The sequence below is a fragment of the Gobius niger genome, assembly GCF_951799975.1.
Source record: "Gobius niger genome assembly, chromosome: 6".
Taxonomy (NCBI): domain Eukaryota; kingdom Metazoa; phylum Chordata; class Actinopteri; order Gobiiformes; family Gobiidae; genus Gobius; species Gobius niger.
The window spans coordinates 29,537,691-29,546,263 of record NC_136857.1 but is presented as its reverse complement, the minus strand read 5'-3'; the positions used below and the strand labels follow the sequence as shown (position 1 = coordinate 29,546,263).

General features: G+C 38.8%; 1 long non-coding RNA gene across 1 annotated transcript; it reads right to left on the bottom strand.

The window, feature by feature from the left end:
• Positions 1-2,269: 2,269 nt before the first annotated feature.
• LOC306964519 lies at positions 2,270-3,081 on the bottom strand. The gene is made up of 3 exons (XR_013792976.1): positions 2,903-3,081; positions 2,501-2,581; positions 2,270-2,414 (listed from the first exon to the last, which is right to left on the bottom strand). It is a non-coding gene; the product is annotated as an uncharacterized lncRNA (long non-coding RNA).
• Between the last annotated feature and the right edge of the window lie 5,492 nt (positions 3,082-8,573).

Below are 8,573 nucleotides of genomic sequence, written 5' to 3'. Positions count from 1 at the left end.
CTGTTACTGACATCGAACATTGCAGCTATTTTAGCGATATCTGCTGATAAACAATAGTATATTGTAAAGATACTTACCCAGGAGAGGGAACCGCAGCTCCAGATGCGAAGGCGCCATCGTTCAGTAGTTTGTAGTTCGTAAATCTGCAAAAACACACGCACAGCCACATAAACAGTGTTAGAAAGTGTTAGAAAGTCTTTTGAATGTGTTTTTGACCAATAATTGACATGGACTTCATAAGAAATGAAGATACAAACCTCACGTGTAATCTCCACTCGAGGGTCGAAGTGAAAAGAAAGATTGTAGTCAAGTCGCTCTTTAAATAGTCACTTTCGTTACCATGGCACCGACGCACGGCACGTTCGTGACTCCGCGCGCCTCTATCTGGATTTTTCAGAAATGTAGGAGCTATTTGTCAGTTTTTTGGTTTAAAGCTAAAATGTCACTTTTTGTTTATTAGTTGCACATCAGTATGTTTTCTTTTTTGGTATGTAGTTTTCAATATGCTAAGTTAAGTCTAATTTGCTTACTTTTTGTTTTATTTACTTGGTTAGTCTTTTATTGCGCACCTAGGGGATATAGGGGAGTAGCGCACATTGTCCAACACGCACCTGGGTGGGCTAATGGTTTTTTACCAGTCACGTCGGAGAGGCAGCAAGTCGGCCTTTACATGAAATCTTGCTGTTTGCCGTCCAAATCTGGAAAATAAACCTTCTGTTTGAACCTTTAAGTTTGTTTGGACATTGCTCTCTTTTGAATGCTGCGTAAACCAAAAACCCAGGGTGCGTCCACAGCAAATTTTCCTACTCCGGAATAAACCCTTTTGGTGTTAATTTCAACACTTTTGTGGTGTATATATAGGTCCAGCATGTTTACTCAAAAGCTGGAGTAGAAGTACTCATTTTGGTGTAGAACATAAACCCCATTTTGGGAATCAGAATAAACACCCCCGGGGGTAAAACTTCAAAGCATTTTTCTGCGTATTCTACACACTTTTTGGAGTCGAATTTAACACTATAAAAGGGGTTTATTCCGTAAATGAGGTTTTCCATACAAAAATGCACAAAAAGTACAAAAAAATCTTTTTATATTTTATTTAGCTTCTGCATGAAACTTTACATGCAAAATGTCACTTTTTTAAAAGTTTACATATTCTGTATGAAAAGATATTTACCTAGCATAATATGTTAAGCAACGGAATCATATCAACATTAATATCAAAACCTTTTGGCGATATTTGTTCTTATAACAATTGGCTAATTAGGATCAACATATTCATATTCATAAAATCAATATCGGAAAAAATATTGCCTGCAAAATGGCACCTGCATGTCTCGGCCTAAAAATAAAAGGTATTTTAAAGTCCAACACATTTCTGCAGGGAGAAATGACTGGCATTAAACCAGGTGTTTGTCCAGAACATTGTAGAAGATGAAACGTGAGCTTTGGATGTTTCTGGAGCAGGTTTGGCTGTGGACGTCCATCGATGACAGCAGGTGATCCTCCTCAAGGCTTGGATTAGTCTAAAACAAATGTAGTGAATTCAAATCAATTTGTTGCACAGCCAAGTTTAAACGACACATCCAGAACACATTCAGGAGACATTTGCAAGCTGATAATATATACATTTCCTTGAAGAAATACAGACAAAAGTCCTGTTTATGTTGTGATGTACCTGTTTATGGATGGACGCATGGTTTCATTAAGGACTTTCTGTAGATTTTTCATGTGATGACCTCATCTTTAAGACCAATTCTTATGTCTCTGACGGAACACAGAGTTGCTTTATCTGTCATAGAAGTGTTCCTGAAAGCACAACAAACATTTTTGTAGCACCAAGATTTAAAATGGATAGAAATGATTAAAGTGACTTGAATGAACTTACTTTTGGATGGTGATCTTTAAATGAAGGGACCGTTGCTCCAAGAGCATACACCTCTCCAAATATTTAATAATTAATCAACTAATGCACATGTACCAACATGTTCTTACCCTTTTCATACATGACATAACACTTACCATATTGTGAGTGGTTGAAGCTCCAGGAGTCATGTTTCTTAATCACACGGTTATTCCCAGAGTTGATTGTAAGAATCCTTTCCACATTCTAAATGAAAAAACAAAACATCTATAAAAGCACATTAAGACAAACTGAAGCGTTAGTGACATTATACTTACATAGTGACACAGGTTTGGGCCATAATCAACCAGGTGAAGGTGGATAGGTTAACTTGTGCCAGTGGAAGCACTAAAATAAAAGCTGCTTTAGAAAAGACATCAACAGTGCACATTTTAATAACTCTAGATACCATACAATCAGAGCCAGATGTGAAGACCCAAATGTCTCTGTCCACCTCAGCCCTTTGCTCATCTGTGACCTGCAGTGTAGGTTTATATTGCATCCGGAACTTCCCCTGAAAAAAGATCATAATTTACATTTTCCAGGTGAAATAAAAAACACAATAGTTAGGCCTATGCAGTACAGTATATATGCACTCACCTGTGGAAATGAAAGATGAAAAGATCCATATCCACAACTTGAGACATTTCTACTAATCCAAAATGACCATAGTGACACTTTCTACAAAAAGAAACAACAATATTTAAAGTACACTGACACAGATTGAGCTTTACATAAAAATGTGTCTTTTTTGTTTCTTCTATACTGCTCTGCTCATGTTCCACTGATGACAAAGATCTTACGTAATACGTAGTCCAAACTACAGCACATAACCATTACCTCTTCCTGTCACAGCCCTTACTCAAAAACAAACAAAAAGTGTTTGACTTGAAAAATACTGCCATATAGTTTTACAACTGCTTAAGTGCAAAGAAAGAAGTCTTGATGAGAATGCCCTATGATAGCCACGCGCTGTAAATTAATTTTCACAGTAAAAACTACCCAGTGTGGCGCGGTGGTCTTCCCTGCCATGGTCGGTCACTGGGACGGTCAGCGGAGGCTCACCACGCGCCCGCGTCGTCCCTGTGTCCCATCCCTGTGTCATGATATCTTCGCAGATTAGCTGCAGAGCAAACTGGGGCAAACAGACGAAGAGAACACACATGAAAATGTTAGGTCATGTAATGTTACATTACAGTGGGCAACACAAACACGACAGTCTTTTCTTGGAAAATATCTCAGTAGTATTTGCCGTTAGCATACTACTACTGACATCTGTGGCATTCCGATAAAAGACACAGTAACATATCTAGGCATTAAAATATCAAAAGAGGAAAAGAACTTGGCTAACAACAACATTTTGCCTGTCACTGATGCAATCAAAAAGAAATGTAATTGTTGGCTGGCTAGAGACTTATCCATATATGGTAGAGTGCTATTAAGCAAAGCAGAAGGCATGTCAAGAGCCTCTTACATATTTTCAACACTAGATGTCCCCAAAGCTCTCTGTTCCAACTTTGATAAAATTTTGTTCAACTTCCTCTGGAAGAACAAGTCCCATAAAATCAAAAAATCTGTTCTCTCCAACAAATTAGCTGAAGGGGGTTTAGATGTTTTATCATTTACTACTTTTAACCAAATACTCAAAATAAATTGGCTTAAAAGATTTCTAAAGAACTCCAAAAGTTTATGGAACATTTTCCCCATTTTTTTCTTCAATAAGTTAGGAGGTCTGAATTTTTTGTTGCGATGTCTATTTGCCATTGGGAAACTGCCTGTAAAATTAGCTAACTTTCATCAACAGGTGTTGCTATGTTGGTCTTTATTATTCAAACATAACTACTCTCCTCACAATTGCATTTTATGGAACAATGCTTACATTTTGCATAGAAAAAAAGTCTCTTTTTTTAGATTATTGGTTTTGCAAAAATGTAAGCATTGTAAGCCAATTACTTGATGATAATGGGGACTGGCTTGATTATAATGAGTTCATTGAAAAATGTAACATTGAAACAACACAGAGAGAGTTTGAATTGGTGACTAAGTCAATTCCACACGGTATTAGTTCTTTAGCAAAAAGTTTACAACTAACTGATTTAAATATAAGCGAACGACCCATCACTGTCGAGGGAATAAGTCTCACTGATAAGAAATGTACAAATAAGTTTATTAGAGCTCATTTTGATGACTTTGCAAATCCTATATGTAAACAAGAATGGATCCCTGTGAGTAGAAAACAATGGAGTACAATTTTTCTGTTACCTTCTAAGTACATTCTCAATAATAAGGTCAAAGAGTGCTTATTCAAAATTATACATAGATATTACCCGGTAAAAGATTATATTTGTCGTTTTTTAAAAGATGTCAGTAACAATTGCTCCTTTTGTCAAGGTGATGGTGAAAGTATTGAACATTTATTTGTGGAATGTCCTTTTGTCGGCACTTTTTGGTCTGACGTACAGAACTACCTCACAAGAATATTTAGAAAGAGTTTTACATTGACAAAAAATCATATTTTACTGACCTTTGATAATACCACCTTCACTTCAGATGAAACATTTATAATAAACTTAATTATAATACTAGCAAAATATTATGTCCACAAAATGAAATGGTGTGGAAAAAATACCCTCATGGTTCCACTTTAAAGAATCTGATTTAAAAATGTATTTGGCCTCCCTTGAGAAAATGAATGTAAATAATAAAAAACTAATTAAATCCATCAATCTTCTTGAAAAATACAATCTTATTGTAAAGTAGCAAACCCCTGTGTTGTTTATTTTTATTTATTTATTTATTTTTTGTTGTTGTTTTGTCTTATAGATTGTTTATTTGAACATGTACATGTTGCATCTATGTGTAAGATGAATTTGATTGAAAATAACCATATTGTGGTAAATTGTCTAAATTTGCACTGATGTTAAATAAAATGAAAAAAATAAAATAAATAAATAAATAATAAATAAATAAATAAAACAAAAAATGTGCCGTTAGCATTGCCTAGCTCGGCTTAGCTTAGCTTAGCTTTAGCAGCTAACGTAGCGCCGAGTGCATTTGCGCTGTTAATATAGCTGCAGCGCGGAGCTCTGTGGCGCTCTCCTGTCTTCCTGCACGATAAAAGCAGTAGTATTTGAGGGATAAAGTTTCACGAAGGGCTCTCTAGTTTACTGAAATACTGAAGACTGAATCAGACTAACACTGACGAAAACTATCTGGCTGAGACGAACGAGGCGGACTCACGCGGAAGAGTAGCGTTCAATATCAAGTTTCACAACACTGTCCTGAAGGCTTATGATGAAAAGTTACCTAAAGCAGATATTTCAATAAAAATAATGTGCTTTACATACCTTAAAACGAAGACTGTGTTGAGTTTTCCTGGAGGAAAAATGGCGCTCCTGCCAACCAAATTTTTCTAGTTTCCCCTGAAAGGGGGTTAAATGGTGCTCTTGAACTAACCCCACAATTCTACCTCTGCTTGTGATGCAGCATTTCAAAATGTGCCAAAAAAATGGTGGAATTAACACCAAACATTTTACACCTTTACACTTTTCTGCCTAACACCCAGGTTTTCTACACCACGAATTATTTGAAGTTTTCTTACGTCGCAGTTTAAGTGCAAGTTTTTGTTGACAAATACTCACTACAAGAAATATTTGTAAAACCAGATGAAGAGCCTCATTGCAATGTAGCTTCTTTTTATTGTATGTTTTTTTATTTTATGTTTGAACCAATTCAAACAGTTAGGCCGAGCAGAACTGGTGAGGGCGTCAGATGCTGAGATCGTTTGTTTCCAGGCCCAGGATTTGGAGCCACGCCCCTGGTCCTGTCCATCATCCTGCTCCTGAAAGCTGTGTTGATGTTTCTTGACCTGGATGTGGTGCAGATGGTAGTAACGGGTATCTCATGAATGGAAGGTCGGGGCCTTCAGGTGTAGTGGCGTTGTGTCTTTTGGCAAGACACTTCACCCACACAGTGGTGTATTAATGACAGTGCAGACGACCATGTCAAAGCTATCGAAACAATTTCTCATGAGTCCAGTGGTTACCAACCGTTTGTCTCACATCTTGAGCTGTTCATTTCAACTCTGTAAAGATGGGGGCCCCCAAAGTGATCAGCAAAACAAATGATATATTGGTGATTTGTGGAGTGTTGTGTTCAAAACAAAGCTAAAATACTCTCAGTTTGTGCAGATGCGCCTCTATAGCTACTGAGGTAAGAGGGGGCAAACTGCTTTGAAATGTCTGGTCTTCATTAATAATGATATCAAAATATCTACAATGGGAAGATCCTCCAGCCAGGTGATTCTGACCATCAGCCTGGCTCCACATCTGGAGAGGAGTCCCCGGCTCTGCGGCTGATGCTGCTCCTTACAGGTGGTTCCAGCGGCGTTGGTAGGGTGGGTCAAATGCAGAGGACAAATTTCATTGTACAGTTTTGTATCATGACAAATACAGCACCTTAACCTTAAGCTTTACAGGCCAGTAACTTCCTCAAAGAGCTTCAGTCGGATTGTTTCCTCCAACCTCCCAAAATATGTGGACAGTTTTAAATTCTGTTACTTTGTGTTGAGTTCTCTCCAAATAGAGTAAATACAGTTTCAGAGGTTGTGATTGGAGAGCCATAAACCTCCATAGCAAATTTGAAAAGCCTCAGAGCTGAATGTGTGGCGTGTCCGCAGGCGTTCTTCTCCGGGACGAGCCTGTCGCCCGTGTCCGGTCCGTTTGGTTCCATCTAGACTCCTCAGAGCCAGCCCAAAACTGTAGATGACTTTGTACCGTCTGAAAAAGCCCTAGTGTCTAGGAATCACTGGATTTGCCAAAAACAAAAAGGATCTCGTCTAAATGACTCACAACTATTTGACCTGTTAGGGCCGTCACACAAACTATTTTAAACTACTCGATGAGAGAGATTCAACAGTGGTGCAGCTGAAGAAAAAAACACAAAACTCCCCTGTCCCTCATTTGGGCAGCCTCTCTGCACTCACAACAAAGGTCAATTATTCAAACTTCCCATTATTTTCTAAATAAACTGTGAATAAAAAAAGACAATACAAATCCACCATGTTTCTGTCAGTTTATTGATCACTGCTCTAAGTGCTCCATGGCGCTGCACAGTCAGAAGGCACCGCTGCAGCACCGTCTCACCTCAGCTGGAGCTCCTCTTTGTGGACTCTGCACTCCAGTGACCTGCCACTTCCAACAAGAGAGGAAGACAGCGGGTCGTCCCATGATCAGAAGGTCAGGGGTTGGGATCCCGGCTCCTGCAGGTGCACACTGTGGTTGGGTCCTTGCCTCGGTACCTGCACACATCGGAGCATGAATGAGAGTGTAAAGGAGTGAGTGGTTCCCTGATGCAAAGCGCTTTATGCTGTAAGTTCAGACCATTTACCTTTTATAAAGAGCAGCGTCGTCCTGAGAAATCACAGGTCCCACGTCCCTCTGGAGCTGTGTTGGTGTGGTGTTGGGTCAGGACGCCCTCTGCTGGTGCCATGTTCACTCCCGGATGTGGACGGCTCCATGTTTCCTGTAAACAAACAAAACAAAAACACACAAACCCTACCAAGGAAAACACACTTCTTTTTTCCCTTTAATATAGTGTTAGATGAAAACCATGCAGCAGTTTTGATTTTAAAACAACATTTTATGATTCTATTTTTATTAACAATAATAAGCCCTTTCTCTACACGTTTCACACCTTTTAAAACAGTTTATGTATTTTTGACAAACCAAAATCAAGTGCAAAGAGGCCAGTCAAATCCTTTTATGACACAGTACATTAAAAACAAGATAAACGGGGAAGGAGGGAGTGTCCCACAAACTGATGAGTTCATGGACAAACCCAAATCTCCGTGTTACAGTTTATCACAGTCAGTGTCTCCAAAGACACACTTACCTTACAGTACAGCAGTCAGCCATTCACCCATTCACTCTGTCCACCCACACATCCACACTGGAGGCAAGGCGGGCCAAGTGTCTTGCCCAAGGACACAATGACAGTGTGCACTGCCAGTATGAGATCGAACCACCAACCTTTGAGTTAGAGGTCAAACTCTACCAGCTGAGCCACTGCTACCCCATAACAACAACAGGAGAACCGGGATTGTCCGACCAGCGACTCGCTCGTCAACAAACCCAGACCTCCCGATCCAAACGTTCAGTTTAAACACGGCCAATATAGACATGGAATATTTACACAAAACGCACAGTGAAGGAGTCGCACCGGCAACCCTCGGGTTATGGGGCGACTCTGTCTAACCCTCCTATGCCCAGAGTAGAACTAGTTAAGGCGCACGTCTATAACTGTAGGAAAAGTGCAAACGCACTGAGTTCAAACCCTTTTTCTCTTTAAGCACAAACAGCTACCACTAAGACGGAAAAGTATAATGGACGAAATATTGGAAATATATAGTTTTTTAAACACACACACCTACCTTTACATTATTTAGAAAACTGGAAACACAGCTACAACAACAAGAAAGATTTTTTTGGTCTTTTTGCTTTTAACACACACAGAAATACTACTATTACTACTAAAAGAAAGATTTTTTTTTGTCTTTTTGTTTTTAACACACACAGAAATACTACTATTACTACTAAAAGAAAGATTTTTTTTGTATTTTTTGTTTTTGAAGCTCACACACCTACAGCTAAGTAAAGACTATATACAGGTTATA